At 43.8% G+C, this 19,600-nt stretch overlaps 2 long non-coding RNA genes across 2 annotated transcripts in view; both read left to right on the top strand.

Annotated features, from left to right (window-relative positions):
* Positions 1–1,229: 1,229 nt before the first annotated feature.
* Positions 1,230–7,567, top strand: LOC125918620 (uncharacterized). Its single transcript, XR_007456514.1, has 3 exons — positions 1,230–1,365; positions 1,578–1,759; positions 7,317–7,567. It is a non-coding gene; the product is annotated as an uncharacterized LOC125918620 (long non-coding RNA).
* An 8,796-nt stretch (positions 7,568–16,363) lies between these two features.
* LOC125918619 (uncharacterized) overlaps positions 16,364–19,600 on the top strand; it is a 7,381-nt gene continuing 4,144 nt past the window's right edge. The window contains exons 1-2 of the long non-coding RNA XR_007456513.1: positions 16,364–16,700; positions 18,803–18,904. This is a non-coding gene — a long non-coding RNA (uncharacterized LOC125918619). The remainder of the gene's footprint in view (positions 16,701–18,802; positions 18,905–19,600) is intronic.

Genomic DNA, 19,600 nt, shown 5'->3' on the forward strand with positions numbered 1-19,600 from the left:
CTATCTGTGACCCAGAAATTCTACTCCTAGGCATAGGCCCACGCAAAGTGTGTACATACGAGCAACATAAGACATATGCAAGGATGTTCATAGAAGATTATTTGTAATGATCCCAAACTGGAAACAACCAAATAATCAAAAACTGAATGGCTAAGTAAATTATGGTCTCACCTATGGCTGCACACAGTAGGATCACCACATTTCCGAGCAGTCTTTTTTAAGTCTTTAAGACCCACTATTGACAGCTGCCATTGGATGCTTTGAGAACCCTGAGGTCCAGGCTTTCTTCTAGACTCTTCCTCCTACTCAAGACTGTTATGCGGCACCAGCCATGAAGCTGAGGGTGAACACAGTTCTCTGGGCTGTGGTTTCCCTTCTCCGCGCAGGTCCTTTTCTGATTCCGCTATAGGAGAGATTCAGGTCAGGACACCATCCACCTCAGTCCTTTGAGAGCTGGGGCTTGTGCTCTTGGCATTTTGATGTCCCTATTGATTAGCTCAGTAAATAAAAAGATCAGGTCAGTCTTCCAAGGGACAACTTAAACTTGCCTCCCCATATGAGTTCTATTCCCTTTCCCAACTGGGGCCAGCACTCCTTCCCTCCCACTTGCTAGGAACAACACCAGCAGCCGCCTCTGTTCCTGTCTTGCGCAGAGACAAGGCGGAGCTGCGGGGCAATTGCCGCGACTTCTTCCGGGACAGCTTTGCCACATGCTGCCGCTGCTCCCCCAGGCTTCACATACTGAGCACGAGTGTTCCTTTCTTAGAATTCTCGCCTGCAAGCCAGAAAAGTCCTCGTGAGGACTCGCCATCCTTTTCCTTGGTGGAGGATTTACTGTTTAGAGAGGTGACGTGACTTGGGCTTTGGGGACCCACTCTGGCACGATCAGGACCGAAACCGACCTCGAGGTTTTTGACAATAGAAACAGACATGAGGCCGAGGGTGGTGCGGATGGCGTTTATGGTCAGCTCGCCCCCAGGCAAGAGGGACATGGCCCCGGCGAGAGAGACACCAGGCTGCTTCCCAACAACGCGCGGGAAAGGTTTTTAAGGCGCGGAGGTGGGAGCGCCGTGACGTCTAGGCACGTAGGGGCGGGGAAAGGCGGAGGGTGCGCAGGCGCAGTGGACAGAACACGCTGTTTCCTATGTCCCACGTTTCCTTCAGTAGCTCTCCACCCCTATGCGTGAGTCCTCGCGTTACAATGGAGGGAAAAGTCAGTGGCAGATCAGTGACGGGGTCTGCGGGGTGGGGGTGAGGGGGGCTTACTGGTCTAGTCTGGTCTGTGCGGGAGCAAACCGGTTGTAAGGTACACCTGGCGCTTGCCTCCAGCTCGTGGCGTCTCTGCGTGCAGCCCCTGCGAGCTGGGTTAGAGAGATGGGTGATTGCGGTTGGGATGGGAGGGGGCCGACGTGCCCTGCAGGTTCCTAAAAATTAAAAAGAAATGCTCTGCAAAAGAAATGCCTCAGGCAAGGGGACTACGCCTGGGCTGATATTGAAGCGCTTTCATTTTGAAGCGGGCCGAAGTTATAAGGAGATTAGGGCCTGGGGCAACTGTACCCCAACATATGCTTTTCTAGGCAGGGGCCTCAGAATCCCTATCTGTCTCGGACGGAGTGGTGTGCTGGAGCCTGAGCTCCCGCAGCAGCTTCCAGAACCATCGAGCAACACGCTGGGCAGTGCCGTGATCACATGGGCGGTGGCTACCTGAGCCACGGAGACGGGTCAGCCCTGCCAGCCAGGGCTCTTCCCCTTCGACAAGGTGGGTCCCTGAGACTTTTCCAGCACCCCCCCCCCCGCCTGACACCCCAAATCCCACTCTATAGCACACAGTTCTGAAGTAAAGGGTATTTTAAGGCTGTCCTTTCATGAGTAATAGTGTAGTTTAGTAGTGGTGTGTAAAATAAAACCAAACCTCATGTTTTGAAATGCAGCCTGCACAGCAGTGCTATGTTACATGTATTTTAATACTGAAATCAGTGTTAAGGAGTTAAATAAATACGTTGATTTAAAAAGTTCTTCTGAGGCGGGGGCTCAGTCGGTTAAACATGGGATTCCTGGTTTCGGATCGGGTCATGATCTCACGGTCTGTGAGTTTGAGCCCTGCGGTTGGGCTCTGTGCTGACAATGTGGAGCCTGCTTGGGATTTTTTCTCTCTCCCTCTCTCTCTGGCCCTCCCCTGCTCTCTCTCGCTCTCAAAATAAATAAAAACTTTAAAAAAAGTTCTGAGGCTTTGCACTTATATTTCATGTTTGGTTTAAAAGCCCACGTTTTCTTAGGACATTTCCCAAGTTTTTGTGTGAAATTATCTAGGGTTCAGTAGATGGCGCTGCGATACTGTCTTTTTGGTCGGATTTCAGAATTGTTGCTTTCTGGGACACTAATCAGAAACTTGCAATATGCATAGAACAGGTTGGAAGGGAAACCCTGACCTCTTCAGCAAGTTCTGGATAGGTACCAACTAAGATTTAAAGTCTCATTTTTTCAAACCTTTTAAAATTCTGTGCTTTGAGTAAGTAAGGTAAATTGTGAGTAAATTGTAAAAACATCCATTCGTTGGGCATTTGTCTTTAATGCCCTTCATCTGAGATTCTCAAGGTATTCTGCTGGGGTTTTCTCTCCAGGTCTTATAATTCAGATGGGTGGATGAACATAGACAAAGCCTTTACTATTCTTTTCACACGTAGAACAACAGAGTCCTGAAAATCATGTTACTCTGCAAATTAGATTTTTACTTGCAGAAAACTGCTTTTCGATTTTTAAAAAGTCCCCAACACTGTAAGAAATAACATGAACTCTCTGTAATGAGTTAAGAATGTGTGACCGGCTGGCTGCTGCCCCTTTCCTGTCGCCCCAAGCCTATCCCTGGAGCTGGCTAATAGGCGTCATCTTGTTCAATGTATTCTTCATTAAATATTTCAGGAATGCAAAATAGGATAGATAATAATATAACAAACATACATGAACCTACACTCAGCTTACGAACCAGAATGTCACGAGTATGCTCACACGCTCTGTATCATTCCCAGTTGCATTGACGGCCCTGCTCCCTCGTATTTAGAGTTCACTTTTTCCATTCGTGTCTTTGTCATCTATCATGCTGACTTTGTCTGCTTGCAACTTGCTTTTTTTTTTCCATTCAACATTATGTTTTGGAAGACTATCGAGGTTCATATGTAGTTGATTCATTTTTACATTTGCACGTGGAGTGAATTCTCCACACTTTGTTTAAACCATTTATCTATTGATGCATATTCATATTGCTTCCATTTTCCAGTATTACAGACAACACACATTCTTGTTTATGTGTGAGATAGTCCTTTAAACCTGTACGTTTTACGCACCTTAACTACATCATAACAAGACATAAAAAATACCTATAGATAATTGCAGCCAGTTGAACTTTACATCCCCTCATCCAATGTAGTTTGCGTGATTAAAAAAAAATTTTTTTTAAATGTTTATTTATTTTGGACAGAGGGAGAAAGACAAAACATGAGCAGGGGAGGGGCAGAGAGGGAGGGAGACACAGAGTCTCAAGCAGGCTCCAGGCTCTGAGCCGTCAGCAGAGAGCCTAATGTGGGGCTTGAACTCACAGACCGTGAGATCATGACCTGAGCTGAAGTCCGATGCTCAACTGACTGAGCCACCCAGGTGCCCCTAGTTTGTGTGATTTTTAAAATATTTATTTTGACAGAGAGAGAGTAGGGGTGGGGCAGGGAGAGGGAGAGAGACAATCCTAAGAGGTTCCACGCTGCCACCGCAAAGCCTGACGCGGGGCTTGATTTCATGAACTGTGAGATCATGACCTGGGATGAAATAAAGAGTCAAATGCTTTACCAACTGAGGCACTCAGGTGCCCCTGTGTGATTTCGGATAGGAGTCCATGATTTAAAAATATTAGAAAGCAGTGGACGAGGGGTTAAAAAGCCACTTAGAGGGCAATTCAGCCTGAGTTCGTTTTCTAAATACCTAAGAGTGAGATGGTAGGTCATAGAGGTACACACAGCACTTTACTTCAGAATGCCAAATAGCTCTACAAGGTCATGGCAACAGTTCTCACTCCTGTGTTTGGGAACAGCAGCTGCTTTTCATCCTCCCCAATACTGTCAATCTCATTGTTGGTTTTATTTTTCTTTTTTTTTCCTTTTTCTTATTGAAAATTTCAAAAATCTACACAGAATAATGGACTTTCAAGTTCCTGTCATTCAGTTTCAACAATTACTAAGTCATGGTTCTTCTTGAATTCTGTAGCCTCATCCACCCACACCCTCCTCCCCGATTATTGGAAGCAAATCTTAATCATTCCAGGATATTACTGTAAAACACAAGGGCTCGAGCATAACATTGATACCATGATCACACTTAAAAAAAAAATTAACAGCCATTCCTTAAGCACATCAATAACCCGTCAGGGTTCAAGTTTTCACGATTGGATTGTCACCGTTTGACTCGAGATCCAAAATAAGAGGCATAAAGTGTGATTGTTCATAATGTCTTACAAATGTCTTTTTTTTTTTAAATTGTTTTTAATGTTTATTTTTTTAGAGAGAGAGAGAGAGAGACAGGGCACAAGCGGGGGAGGGGCAGAGAGAGAGAGGAAGACACAGAATCCGAAGCAAGCTCCAGGCTTCGAGCTGTCAGCACAGAGCCTGATGTGGGGCTCAAACTCACGAGGGATCATGACCTGAGCCGAAGTCGGACTCTTAAATGACTGAGCCACCCAGGTGCCCCCAAATGTCTTTTAACCTATGAATTCTTTCCTCCATGCCTTTATTTCTCCTTTTGATATTTTCTTCTTAAAAACCTGGATTGCTCATCCTAGGGAGTTTCCCGTAGTCTGGATTTTGCTGATTGTGTCCCACCTGGTTTTACTTGCTCCTTCATCTCCATATTTTCTGAAAACCGATGTCACATCACGCACAGGGTTTTGTTAGAATGTTTTGGACCATAGGTTGCAAAGTGGTCCCTACATCCTTTTGAGATCTCTTTCTATTCAAGGAATCGAGCTGCCCCGCATGGCTTAGGGTCATAGTTCACATGATGAGAGGCAGCAGTGTTAGGGCTTGGTTTATGTGATTTTCACCTCTCCCTTTAGGTAAATTCGATGACAGTCTTGGAGGGGAGTCATTCACCTGAAATATTCAGTGCATCAAAACAGTAACTTCTAAGCCCCAAACAACTTCCCCTGTACTTTGGATCCTGGAGTTCCCTGCCCCTTTTCTAATTGGTAAATTACTTTTAGTTTTCATCCAGCCATTACCTGTAGGATTGGAGTTCAGAAAACTTAAAAAGTCTTCTTTCTTGTTCTTTTTAATTACTAAAAAGTAAACTAGATATCTTTACATATTTCTAGGCTAGTTGGCTGAATTGGGAGAAGGCAAAATAAGTAGCCTGGAAGCCCACAGAGCAAAGTAAATGATATGACATTTTTTCATACCACTCTTGGTCTTTAAAATTCACAATCTTGGGCCGCCTGGATGGCTCAGTCGGTTAAGCAGCTGACTTCGGCTCAGGTCATGATCTCAACAGTTCCTGGCATTGGGCTCTGCGCTGATAGCTCAGAGCCTGGAGCCTGCTTCAGATTCTGTGTATCCCTCTCTCTCCATCTCTCTCTTCCCCTCCACTACTCACACTCTGTCTCTGTCTCTTTCTCAAAAATAAATAAACATTAAAAAAAATAAATGCACCATCTTGGTGAACAATGTGTTACGTAAAAAAGAAAGAGGATTGAAATTTAATTTCTGACCTATCTTCCTTTCCCTTTAAATTCTGGATGGAGGAACTGAACCTGAGAAACTGAATGAAACAAAAAAGAGAAAAGAGGAGGCTTGGGGTTTAATCTGATATGAAGTCATAAACCTTGAGGGGAATCTGGCGTTTTTATGCTTAGTCTAAGTATCTAAGGGATTTTAAATGATCACTGCAAACATAAATAGAATAGCAAAAGCTCTCTATTCTGTTTGTCAGCCTTGGGTTGGTGTTGGGGGAGTGAAAACTCACGTGTAGCACAAATGCCCTTCATAAAGCCAGGTGTGGTTGAGCAGGGCCGGTGCGTGTTAGTCCCAGCAACCTTCTTGCCTTTTACCCCGTGATAGCAAGTTTTCCTATATGTAAATACAACTTTAAGGTCTGGGGAGAATTATTTGAGGCATTGTTTGCTTTAGTCTTTAAAAAAATAATAATTTTGATTATCTTTATTATTCTTGTTTAAATTCAGTTGAGTGAATATCTTTTTTTTGAGTGACATATTCTTTAAAAACAAAATTTGAATATTGATCAGTAAATTATTAGGTGGTTGATTAAGATAAATTTTTTTACTTTGAAACCGGTAAGAGTATGTGTGGTCACACAAAGAATATTTTGCGCGATGGAGATGATTAACCTTTTTATGACTAAATGATGGACTTTGTAAAGCTATAATTGCTAAGCTGTTGAAGGGTTTCACAGATAGTAGATATGAACCATATTTGAACACAACGGGCTCACTAGCAGGTAGGCAATCTGTATTACACACAACTGATAGATGTGGAGAAATCAGGAGATAAAGGGCACATTTACTGAATGGGCCCATTTCCATCAGGTGAAGGAGAAGAAAGACAAATTGGATGTGCAAGCTGACACATGACAGAGCTCAGAGGGGCCCTAGAATCATTTCCTCGTTGGGAAAACCAGGGTGTAAGGGGATAACTGGTTTAATATCCCGTACCTCATTAGAGGCAGAGCCAGGAAATCCTGATTGAGGCCCCCCCCCCTTTTTTTTTAACATCTATTTATTTTTGAGAGAGAGAGAGAGAGACAGGAAGGTGGAGTGTGAGTGGGAGAAGGTCAGAGAGGGAGACACAGAGTCCAAAGCAGGCTCAGGCTCCGGGCTCTGAGCCACCAGCACAGAGCCCCACGCAAGCCTCAAACTCATGAACCGCGAGATCACGTCCTGAGCTGAAGTTGGTCGCTTTAACCAACTGAGCCACCCACGTGCCCCATTGAAACCCTTTTCAGTACATCCTGATAACTTGTTAACTATGAAAAGGACAGCAGATAAAACAGCTTGTCACAACTAGATGATGGTTGTTCTAAATGAATGCTATAGTGTTTTTATGGCCACGGATCAGAACACAGACTTCAGATGTAAGGCTGCCTTAAAATAACATTTTTTTTCATGCTTTTTCAATTACACGCGTGAACATTAATGGTACCTTAAGCAGAATCATCGTTTAGAATAGTTAACAACAAACTGACACACACAGTCCAGTATGAATTCTTCCATTTTGAGGGTTGGCCACCAGAGGGTGACAATCACTCTCTTTTTCTCCATACAGGATGGACATTATCTGATAAGTTATTGAGATAACTCCATTGGAGGACTGGCCTCTTGCTGCCTGTTCCCACTGCCCTCGTCTGCTGTGGTGTGACTGTGTCAGGTCATTCCCTCTGGTCTCCTGGTTTCTGGTCTTCCATGATCCTGCCAGACAGGTATTTATGACTACATAGCTCTTCCGTTTAAAATCCCTCAAGGACATAGTCTCTTCAGGGATTCTGTGGCATTTTGTATCCCTCTATTTTAGCCATTTATCACACGGAACAGCAATGATTTATTGATGTGCCTACCTTCCACATGAGCATATGAACTTCTCTAGGGTGGGACGTTGCCTCAAAAAATATTTTTTTTTTCTGTAGCCTTGACTCCTAGCCTGATGCATAGCATATTGTCGGCTGGTTAAATGAATAACAGCTCATAGTTGAGGAGCCCCATCTGTCATCCTTATTCTGTTTTGATACACACACATGTGGTCACCGGCTCTCTTGGCCTTGCCTCTGATTCACACATCATGAGGCCGAGGAGTGACCTGATTTGCTGCCTCAACTGAGGCACCCCTCTGGAATGAACTGTTGCTTGAAATCACACATTTTAAACATTGAACACCTTCGTAGGGATTAGTTGACAGCTGAGAACAAGAAGGAGATCTGGGTTGGAGATGAAGGAGTTCGGGGAGGTGAGATGCCTGGGAGGACAGGAGGGTATGAACAAGGTGTCACAAGGGGGGGTTTCCAGTGTCACAATTAGACCTCACAACCTAGGCCATGCTGGCCTTTGTTCCACTTATAGCATCCTCTCGTGGACCATTTTTGACATGGGCTCTGTTTTGCTAACCCGTGAACACAATAATTAAGATACATTTTGGACGTAAAACGTTCTCATTCTTTTTCACCTGGAAACACACCCGCGTGATAAGAAGAAACTCAAATAGCACAGAAGGATTAAAAAAACTTATTTCACGCACACCAAGCAACAATCTCTTCTCTTGTCTATTTTAGCTTCCTTAGTTTTTCTTTTTGCTCATTTAAAGTACCCCTTTCCCCTGAAAGTCAAAATGATTACATTTCTGAAAGAATTGGTCTACAATCACCATCGCCTTAAAAACTTTACTGATCAGAGTTTTAAAGAGGTCATATCTAAGATGTGGTTAAGCGGTCATTCGTGTGTCTCTGTATCCTTCTCATCCCTGGGGATACAGAGCCAGCTCATCAGCATCTCGCCAAAAGCGGCACTGAGCAGCTGGTGTAGGACGTGTGCCAGAAATGAGTGCGGGAGGTCAATCAGACGTCCGATATTTGCACCAGTTAGTTGCAAAATGAGAGATAGATGGAAACTGTCAGAATGGCTTGTCTGAGTTTGTAACCTACTCCTTTTCACCTCTCGCTGGCAGATGATTTCAGGGGGAAACGAATCTAAGATTGGACAACATGATGATTCTGTTTTGTCTAGACATGGAAGCGAGGTGTAGGCTGCTATGAGTTTAGAAGAAAAGGGGAAAGTTATTGCTATATCTAAATAAGTCCCAGTTGTACAAGGTCCCTAGACACAAATATTTTCATGAAATGTTGACATTTCAGAGATGTAATATGAGGGAACTTTCATTTTTTATATTCATGTATTTTGGATTTGAATGAGTGTGATTGCTTGATATTCACCCCACTTGGAAGATACGTGTTTTGAAAGGGCGTTTGCAATTTCAGTATTTCTTAATATGGTCCCTCTTGTGTTATTTAGAAAAGCTTCGGAAATGGAGAAAGGGTTCCAATCCAGAGACATGTTGAGGCTTTGGGGAAAATCCAGTGTTTCAAAGGCATGTGATGTAAAATAAATCAAAAGGAAGCATTCTGAGACACAAACCAAGAGAACCCAATGCATAAGGGGACTTACTTGGCAACTAGAGGCTTCGTGGTACATTGGCCTAAACAGTTGTCATCTGAGATGATAGCGTTTAGCAGGCTGCTCTGTACAGAGAGGTACTCAGTAGATGTTGTTGGTGACAAAAAGTTTATTATGGAGAAGAAAAGAGTTTTGTGAATGAAGAAAAATTGTGAGGCAACATACCCAAATGTCTTCAATGACTTCAGAACATTTTTTTGATATATCAGTGATAGAATAAAATATTTTCCTGAAGTATGCAATAAGAATCTGAAGTGATGCTCAGAGAAAATAATTTGGTTAATTCTGGCCTAAAACATTTGAGACAGAAATAAAGCTTTATCTTAATTAACACTGTATTTACATAAAATGTGCCATGATTCAGATCAACCTGGTAAAAGCATATGTTAGAGATGTGGTACTGAATATTTCAGATTCCGATTTGATACTGAATATTTACTATGATTTCTGAATGCTCGCATGTTGAATATTCTTTTTTTTTAATGCTTATTTTTGAGAGAGACAGAGAGAGAGAGAGAGAGTGAATGGGGGGGGGTGTGGGGGCTGGGGAGCAGAGAGTGAGGGAAACACAGAATCCAAAGCAGGCTCCAGGCTCTGAGCTGTCAGCACAGAGCCTGACGAGGGGCTCAAACCCATGAACCGTGAGATTATGACCTGAGCAGAAGTCAGACACTTAACCTATTGAGCCACCCAGGTGCCCCACCCGTTGAATCTTTTTTTTTTTTTTTTTAATTTTGTCCAAAATGCAAATGTTTGATACTTTGTTAACAGATGTAATAAGATAACATATAAACATATGTTGTTCTAGAATTTGCATACCAATTTACATTTCTAACAATATTACACAGAAAGAATTATTTAATACATTATTATTGATGTAGTTATTTTCATTCTTTTAAAAATTTTACTAATAGAATTTCTTGAATATTGCATCATAATGCTTTGTTTTTTCTTTAATTACTGGTAAGGTTGATAATATTTGAATACTGGCTATTGTTTCAAATATGATTTTTTCATAACTTTTATCTCTTTCTTTTTTTAATACTTTCCTTTTTCCTGTATATATATATTTTTAATTTTATTTCTTATTTTTTAAAATTCACATCCAAATTAGTTAGCGTATAGTGCAACAATGATTTCAGGAGGAGATTTCTTAGTGCCCTTTACCCATTTATCCCATCTCCCCTCCCACAACCCCTCCTGTAACCCTTAGTTTGTTCTCCATATTTATGAGTCTCTTCTGTTTTGTCCCCGACCCTGTTTTTATATTATTTTTATTTCCCTTCCCTTATGTTCATCTGTTTTGTCTCTTAAAGTCCTCATATGAGTGAAGTCATATGATATTTGTATTTCTCTGACTAATTTCACTTAGCATAATACCCTCCAGTTCCACCCACGTAGTTGCAAATGGCAAGATTTCATTCTTTTTGATTGCCGAGTAATACTCCATTGTATATAAATACCACATCTTCTTTATCCATTCATCCATCTATGGACATTTGGGCTCTTTCCATACTTTGGCTATTGTTGATTGTGCTGTTATAAACATGGGGGTGCACGCGTCCCTTCGAAACAGCACCCCTGTATCTCTTGGATAAATGCCTAGTAGTGCAATTGCTGGGTTGTAGGATAGTTCTATTTTTAATTTTTTGAGGAACCTCCATACTGTTTTGCAGACTGGCTGCACCAGCTTGCATTTCCAACCTGTCGAATATTCTTGAAGAAATACCTTTAAGTTGGATTCTTCCACTGGGATTCTATTCTTTTGTTCCAATATTTACATGAAGATAACTCCCTCTTGTTTTTCCATTTTGAGTGAGCAAAATCTGTTGTAGGAGAGTCCAGAATGAGAAAAACAATGACAATTTGAAAAACATACCTCCCTCCCTTTAGAACTTTGCACTAGAATTCCTTTTATGGACGAAGTCCAGCTGATCAACCTTTCTGGCCCTGTTTTGTCTCCTGCCATTCTGCTTGGGCTAAAGAAATTGAGAAGACAGTGGACAGAGTGGGAGTTGAGGTGGGTGGCAGGGTGAAGCAGGAGACCCCTTCCTGCCCAGGGAAGTTGTCTTCTGTTCACCACAGGACCTGGAGCCCATTGAGGCCAGATCCCACTGAGGTTTGTTTTCACAGATAGCTGAAGAATTGTTGTCCCTTGGGGTTTGCACTCATTTATTTGTGTCCTCCCCAAATCTCTTGACTCAGTGTTAGACAAACTCCCAACAATGAGCTGGACAGAATTCCAAATGACAGAGTTCATTGCCTCACATCATGGAGTGGGAATCACAGAGCTCACTTCTGTGAGGGAGGGAAGTCTGCCAAGTGTCGGGCGTCGGTTCCACCGAGATATGCAGGGTATCACAGGGCCAGTGCTGCCAAAGTAGACACGCTGTTCTCCCCTGACACAGGAAGAAGTGCACCCTGGGAAACCAGCACAGACTCATAGAGATGCAGGGTGAGGAGGAACATTACATAGGAGGAAGTAAAAAAAGAACAAAACAAAACAGAACCCCCCCCAAACTTGTGTTTTTTCTTTTTTCCACAGTAGAGCTTATAGATGTGGAAGTAAAGGAAAAAGAGGTGAGAAGGGGTGAGGTGAAACGGGCTCCATGGTGAGGTGAGGCTGCAAAGCTGGTCAATATTAATTTTACTTGCCTTTCATTTACTTCAGTACTTAAAAACATTTTTTGAGCGGCCCCCTTTTGTTGCCAGACAGTGTTCTAGGAGCTAAGACTATAGTAGTGAAAGACCAGGTCTCCGCCATCATGGAATTTGCATTTATGTTTGCACGCATGTTATTATTTATATAACATAATAATTTATATAGATATGCATATGTCATTTATGTATGAATGTATTTATACATATGTGTAAATATATGTTCTGTGTTATACATAATCTACAAATTTTATATGTTTTATATATATATGTAATATTCTAGTAAGAGAGAATGACAATAACCAAGTAACCAATGAAACAAATAAATAGATCATGTAAATGCTATTATGGAATTTACATTTATATATACACATATGTTGGGGCACCTGGGTGGCTCAGCCGGTTAAGCGTCTGACTTCATCTCAGGTCATGATTTCACGGTTCGTGGGTTCGAGCCCTGCATCGGGCTCTGTGCTGACAGCTCAGAGCCTGGAGCCTGCTTCCGATTCTGTGTCTCCCTCTTTCTGTCCCTCTCCTGCTCATCCTCTGTTTCTCTCTCTCTCTCTCAAAAAAATAAATAAATGTTAAAAATTTATGTATACACATGTGATTTTTTATATAACATAATAGTTTATATAGATAAATACATGTTATTTATGTATATATGTATTTATACATATGTATAAATACATATTATTTATATATAACCTACAAATTATGTAGATTAAACAGGTAACCAATTAAACAAATACATTCAGCTAGCAATAGGTGCTGTGAAATAAAGCAGAGCCAGGGAATAAAGAGTAAGAGTGTGTGTGTTTGTGTGTGTGTTAAATAGAATTTATTTTTTTTGAGAGAGAGAGCACGTGCACAAGTGGAGGAGGGGCAGAGAGAGAGAAAGAGACAGACAGACAGACAGAGAATCCCAAGCAGCCTCCACACTCAGCTTGGAAGCCCAACATGGGGCTTGATCTCATGACCTTGAGATCATGACCTGAGCCAAAATCAAGAGTCAGATTGAGCCACCCAGGTGCCCCATTATGTGTGTATTTTAGACAAGCAGCCAGGAAAGGCTTCTAGGAGGAAGTGATACTTGAACAGAAAACCTAGAATGAGGGGTGAACAATTCAGATGAGTAATTTATCGTAAAACTGGGGAGCGATTTTCCTTTCCTCCAGCTCAGGATGCTGGATATCCCTGGGGCTGGGACCACAGCCCCACTTATGGAATCACAGAGAGACCAGAAATTAGAGATCCTCTACTTCAGACACATTGGCGGTGGACGATGAACGGGAGAGCTATGGCTTGGCCGGGAAGGCTGGGTCCGAGACGAGGCGAAGGGAAAGCAATGCCTCCAGTTCCCATGGACTGTGGGTAGAAGAGGCACAGTTAGTTGGCTCTGGAAGTGTAGCCTTGACTCCCAGCACTGCTGCTCATCAGCTGGGTGACCGGAGCAAGTTATTCAACCTCTCTGTGCATTAGTTTCTTCATCTAGAGAATGGGGTTAATAGGGTCCCTCTGTCACAGGGCTGTTAGGATTAGCTGAGCTCATATACATGCAGAGTCCTTAGGACAGTGCCTGGCATGTAATAAGTTCCATGGGAGTGTTGGCTGTCATATACCTGTCTCCCTCCTCAGGGACCCTCCATTTTCCCGCACGCTTACTCAAAAGGTTGATTAAGGACCACCTACGATAAGGTCATTATTCCACCCTGTTGAAGCCAGTGCCCTCAGAGCCTAGTTCACCCTTGCAACCTTCCTTACTGAACCTAAACACAAAAGAGCTGATTGTTGTTGCCTCACAGACAATATGGCGCCTTTCCTGGCTCCAGGAGGGGATTTCTCCCGTAGGGATGGATGCAACTTTCTACCCAGAGGTGAGGAAAAAAGTTAACAAATTTAATCTTCCTTGGGAAATCTCAGTACCTGAAGCACCTGTGTCATCAATGCCATATGCAGAAAACTCTTTTCAGTAGCTTGTAGGAAAATGCAGAAGAAATAAAGAACACGGCGATTGTTCAAAAATGCTCATTTGGTCATGTCGCTCTTCTGCTTAAGACATTTTAATACTTAATATCTAAATAGTAATATTTAATACTTAATATCCAGTGGCCCATTGCTGACTGGATAGAGTACAGACTCTGGTTTGAGGGTGTTCATGTTCTTCCCCTACTTACCTTTCTGCCCTCACCTGTCCACACTCCACAGGCCTCCCCTGGTAATTCCAGCCTCATAGAACTTCTTTCAGTTTTCGCAGCCAGCCAAGCTCTGTCTGACCTCCATATTGCATATGTTTTAGCCAGAGCATTGCCCTCTGCCCCTGGCCCCTCCTGTCCTTCACCTGACCTCAGGTGATGCACTCGAGAAGTCTCTCTTCATTCATTCCTGGTTCTGGGAGGCCCTCCCGGGTCTTCCAGGTCTGCGTGAGGGGCTCTCTTACGTGCTGCCTTAGCAACTGCCACTTTCTGCATCCCTGACGGAGTCAATTACTCAGAGTATGTCACTGCATGCCCGTTATCCCCATGTCCCCTCTGCTGCGATCAGAGTAGTAACTCATGAGTTTCCTTCCCCAGGGCTTGTTCTCTGCTTTCTGGGAGTTCACAGTCTGTCTGATGGAAGGGCTGCACATCACATACAAAGCCAGCAGTCCAGCCAGTGCCTCTAGCAAGTAGACTTCTGGCAGATTGGCCCAAACGTAACTAGAGCACCAGGACGCGGCAGGGAGTGTTCGGAGGTCTGCCTGGGGGGGGTGGGGGGTGGGGGGGAGGGCACAGGTGTCCAATCATGCAGGCCTTTGTCAATGAGATGAGAGTTCACTGTCATGGGAGCATAATAGGTGACAAGGAGGAGTTTTAAGCAAGGGGAATGGGTTGTCTTTCAAGTTCATCATGACAGAACAATCCCACTCATCTGATCTGCTAAGTCCGAGCCTCACCGGCTTCTTTCCTATAGGCTGTCTCGAGACCCCCGCCGATTTGTCACCTCCCAGCTCTGCATGACCCTTTTCAGCTGCATGACCTGGTGCAAATTGTTCAGTCCTCCTCCTCCAGCATCACTGTCGTCACATGACTGATAGGAGTAATAACAGAACCTACTTACAGGGGTTTGTGAGGATTTAAAGAGGTAATGTCAGTGCAGTGCCTATGACCGTGACTGGAGCAGAATGTAAGAGTAAATGACAAAGACCGTAGTCGGTGGTCATTCAGGCAGTACAAGTAACAGCAGTAACAGCAGCACAGGGGACAGGGGGTAGCTCAGTCCGTTCAACGTCCAACTCTTGATTCTGGCTCAGGTCATGATCTCACGGTTTATGAGATCGAGCCCCGTATCGGGCTCTGTGCTGGCAGCATGGAACCTGCTTGGGGTTCTCCCTCTCCCTCTCTCTCTCTCTCTCTCTCTCTCTCTCTCTCTCTGCCCCCTCCCCAGCTCACACTTGTGCGCGCACGCTCTCAAAATACATAAATAAACGCTAAAAAAACCCAATAGCATAGAGGAGCTGTCCACAGGATCGGTACTCCAGCAGGTGCGAGAAGACCTTTTACTGCTCCCACCAGTGAAAAATGTGGGGAGAGGGGAAGCTTGTGGGAAAGAGTGAAAAAAGTATTCTCAGATCTCCCACCTCCCTTTGTGGACTGTGTAGTCGGATAGCATGCGCTATAAATTGGATTTTAGAGAGCATTTTATGCGTTTTCCTGTACCCCACTTGAGTGTGAGCATCAGAGCTAGGGCCACCCTTCTCGCCGTTTCTAGCTCTGCAGCACACTAAGGTATGCCGTTCTTGCCCCTGCTGTAATCTTTTCGATATGAGTGTAAGGAGTCCTCCACTGAAGCCTCTGGGAGATCTGGATTTCCCTGGGTGATCAAAGTGTAGACGCAAGGTGTGAAAAAGGGAGGTCACCTTGGGGTCAGTCCTCCCTTGGAAACGTGTTTCTGTATTTGAAATCAACCTTATCTAAATAACTTTTAGAGAAGGCAATCATTCTTGTATATTAGGTCACACCCCCTCAAGACTCTACCTTCTGTCAAATCTCTCCCCAAATACTCCCTTACAAAGCCATTAATCTCTTATCTCTGCTGTTCAGATTTGAATCCTTTTTAAAAAAATGTTTTTAAATGTTTGTTTAGTTTTGAGAGAGAGAGAGAGAGAGAGAGAGCAAGTGCAGGAGTGCATGAGCAGGGGGAGGGGCAGAGAGAGAAGGAGACACAGAATCGGAAGCACGCTCCACACTCTTAACACAAAGCTGGACGTGGGGCTTGAACCCACGAACTGTGAGATCATGACCTGGGGTAAAGTCAGACACTCAACCAACTGAGCCACCCAGGCACCCCTAGATTTGAATCCTTAAAAAAAAATTGTTTTTAATGTTTATTTTGGGGGGGGGGGGGGGAGGGGGGGGTGGGGAAAGAGGGAAACAGAATCCAAACCAGGCTCCAGGCTCTGAGTGGTCGGCATAGAGCCTGACAGAGGGCTTGAACTCATGAACCGTGAGATCATGACCTGAGCCGAAGGTGGACGCTCAACCGACTGAGCCACCCAGGCGCCCTGGAATCCTTTTTTGAAAAGAGATTGGCATAGAGGAAAATTACTAAAACTACGTCAGCCTTCTTCCCCCTAGGAGGAAGAGAACAGCGCCTTAGCTTCTTGCCCACTTCAGCTCGATGTGGCTGCGTGAAGCCCCAACTCAACACCTTTCAAAACCTGCTGTACGTACGGACAGCAAATTCAGGGTCACTCGCAGATGCCAGAGTAGCAACGGCCTCCGCACTCAGCTCTCAGAAACAACTCTCCCTCCTTTCCAAATTCAGGAGCAACAATTCCCAGACTCTCGAGGTGAGCCGTGCACAGGGCAGTAAATTCAGTAGAAACCAGGCCAAGGCATAGGCTGAAAGGTGGTACGTTGAGAAGAGTGAAAAGGAGGGCAGGCCTCACATGAGGGCTTTGCCAGCCTTCCCCCTGGTTTCAGCAGTGTTCGGGGGTACTGGTGTCAAAGTTTTAACAAATAAAGGAGTTTAAACAAAAAAATCAAACCAGGAGTGTATATATTTTTGGAAGAAGTGCTAAATTCCATGTGGGTTTGGTATAGCATTCTGTTCCTATTACTCAAATTGATTTAATTTTGATATTGATTTTTTAAAACATTTTTAATATTTTATTTATCTTAGAGAGAGAGAGAGAGACAGAGACAGAGACAGAGTGTGAATGGGGGAGGGGCAGAGAGAGGGAGAGACACAGAATCTGAAGCAGGCTCCAGGATCTGAACTGTCAGCACAGAGTCCAACGTGGGGCTCGAACATGTGACCATGAGATCATGACCGGAGCTGAAGTCGGACACTTAATCGACTGAGCCACCCAGGTGCCTCTTCAATATTGACTTTAAAGGCTGAAGGGTTTGTATGTTTGGATGATTCAGTGATTCAAGTCTTTATTGAGGATCCAGTGATTGCTCTGAAAACTGCAGATGGACCTCAGAGGGCTGTCCTAGCCAGAGCTGACTTTCCTGTGATAGCCCCTGGAGACACTTGATGCCTAAAAGACAGAGAAAATTAAGCTCCAGTTAAAGCGTTTGCAGAGAGAGCATTGAAAGTGCGGAGGCAACCTAGATGCGCAGCAATCAGACTATCCTGGAATAAGATGACTTCCGGTTTAATATCTGCTTGGTAAACAATGGAATGCACAGAAGCAATGAATTCTGGGACTTTTCTATATAGGACTTCACATGTTGTAGCAGCATTTGAACCAGTGACTCATGGTATCATTAAAGAATTAATTTCCAGGGTGCCTGGGTGGCTGAGTCCCACTCCTGATTCTGGCTCAGGTTATGATTCCCCAGGTCGGGGGATCGAGCCTTGAGTTGGGCTCCAACCTGAGCAGGGATCTGCTTAAGATTCTCTTCCTCCCCCCTGTCCGCCTCTCTCAGGCCACCTGGATGGCTCAGTTGGTTAAGTGTCCAACTTCAGTTCAAATCATGATCTCACAGTTTGTGAGTTTAAACCCTCTGTTGGGCTCTTGTGCTGACAGCTTGAAGCCTGGAGCCTGCTTTGGATTCTGTGTCTCCATCTCTCTCTGCCTCTCTCTCTCTCTCTTTCTCTGTCAAAAAACAAATATTAAAAAAAAAAAGATTCTCTCTTTCTCACTCTGTCTCCTTCTTCCTCTACCCCCTCTCCCTGTCTCGAGCTCTGTCTCTCTCTCTCTCTTAAAAAAAAGGTGCTAACACACCTCAACTAAATAAATGCACCCCACGGTGCCAGAGACTGCTAGTTATGTCCTAAAACTGATTTTCCTCATCTTTCATACTGATGAATTACTGCCTGGGCTCAAGACCTTATACTATAGCTAGATGTGGCCATGTAACAGTACAGGCTGGTGGTTTACTAATGGAAGTGAGGTGTGCCATTCCCCTCTTTATACCTCTTGGGTTTTCCCTTAAACGGAAGGGCATGATGTTCTCTTGCCCTTTTCTCCATAAGCTAAAGTGCAGACATAATAGAGCAACCAACTTGAACCATGAGATGCAAGCCATTTGGAGGATTCAGAGCACAAGAAACAGTGACTCAGACCCTTGATGATTGCGTGGCCTCCATCCGGGCCTGGACTGCCTTGCCTGACTATGTGAGAGAGAAATAACCTACTAGCTTTTAAAGCCGTATTTGTTTTGGATTTCTTTGTTACAGCAGTCAAACCTGCGTCCCAACCCAAATATTTATGTCTTAGGTTCAGAATGGATGCATACCGGAGTTATTCTTTGGTTTCGAGATGTATCCTCTCTTGCTTTTCTTTTACAGCACATATTCCATGCATTTTCCCATGGTTATTTCTACACAAATAGTAGATTTTAATGTCATATTTTTTTTCAGTGTCCATTGATATCTATAGGATCTAGGCAGCCAGTCACCAGTAGTAAGTGATATTTCTCTTCCTCTCTGATGAATTAGGTGCCCCTGTGGACTCATCTTCAGGTTTTGACAAGTCCTTGTAAACTAGACTGACTCTTGGCTTGAGTGGGCACAGCAAACGGTGCATCGCAGGCAAAGGAGGTGCTGTTTTGTGCTGGCCCCACTTTTTTTTTGGGTCAAAGGGGATTTTAAGGGGGGGGGGGGGGGGGGCGGGGAATGTAGGTTGAGTCTTAAGCAAGATGCAAAAATCTCTTTCCAGGTTTCTCCAATTTTGATTTTATAGCTCAGTTTACCATAGTATAGGTAAGTAAGGAAAATAGTCCTCTACCAGAAGTGTGTTCCATTCAGAATTTCAGCTTTTTTTGGACCAGTAGAAAAATAGCTAAGATGTCTTGAGAATTCACGTTCCCCAGGGTGATGCAGGGGTTTTACGGTGCGTTAAGGTGTCGAGTCGTCTCAGCACAAGGTAGGTGGAACCACTCGCTTTTGTCTCCCTTTTGTAGGTGAGGAAATTAACCCTTCGAAGGGCTTAGTGACTTGGCCAAGTACACATCTAGTTGTGGCAGTGTCAGGACTGAATCCTAGTCTGACTTCTAGACTCCAAATGCTTAACCCAACCACACTGCATGCTTAAAACCAGCGGGCTTTTCATGGTTTTTCTAATAGCTTCTTTCTCTGGTTCAGCTGTTGTACCTGGCACGATTTGTACCTGGCACTTACAAGTTAATTGTTAATGTAAAGACATTTACAAGCGAGAAGCTGGGAAAAATTCCAACAGTACAACGATTTCACCAGTATTTTCAATATACTTCTCCTTTGGTTTGTTTCTGATGCGGG

This window comes from Panthera uncia, chromosome B4, assembly GCF_023721935.1.
Source record: "Panthera uncia isolate 11264 chromosome B4, Puncia_PCG_1.0, whole genome shotgun sequence".
In the NCBI taxonomy this organism is placed as follows: domain Eukaryota; kingdom Metazoa; phylum Chordata; class Mammalia; order Carnivora; family Felidae; genus Panthera; species Panthera uncia.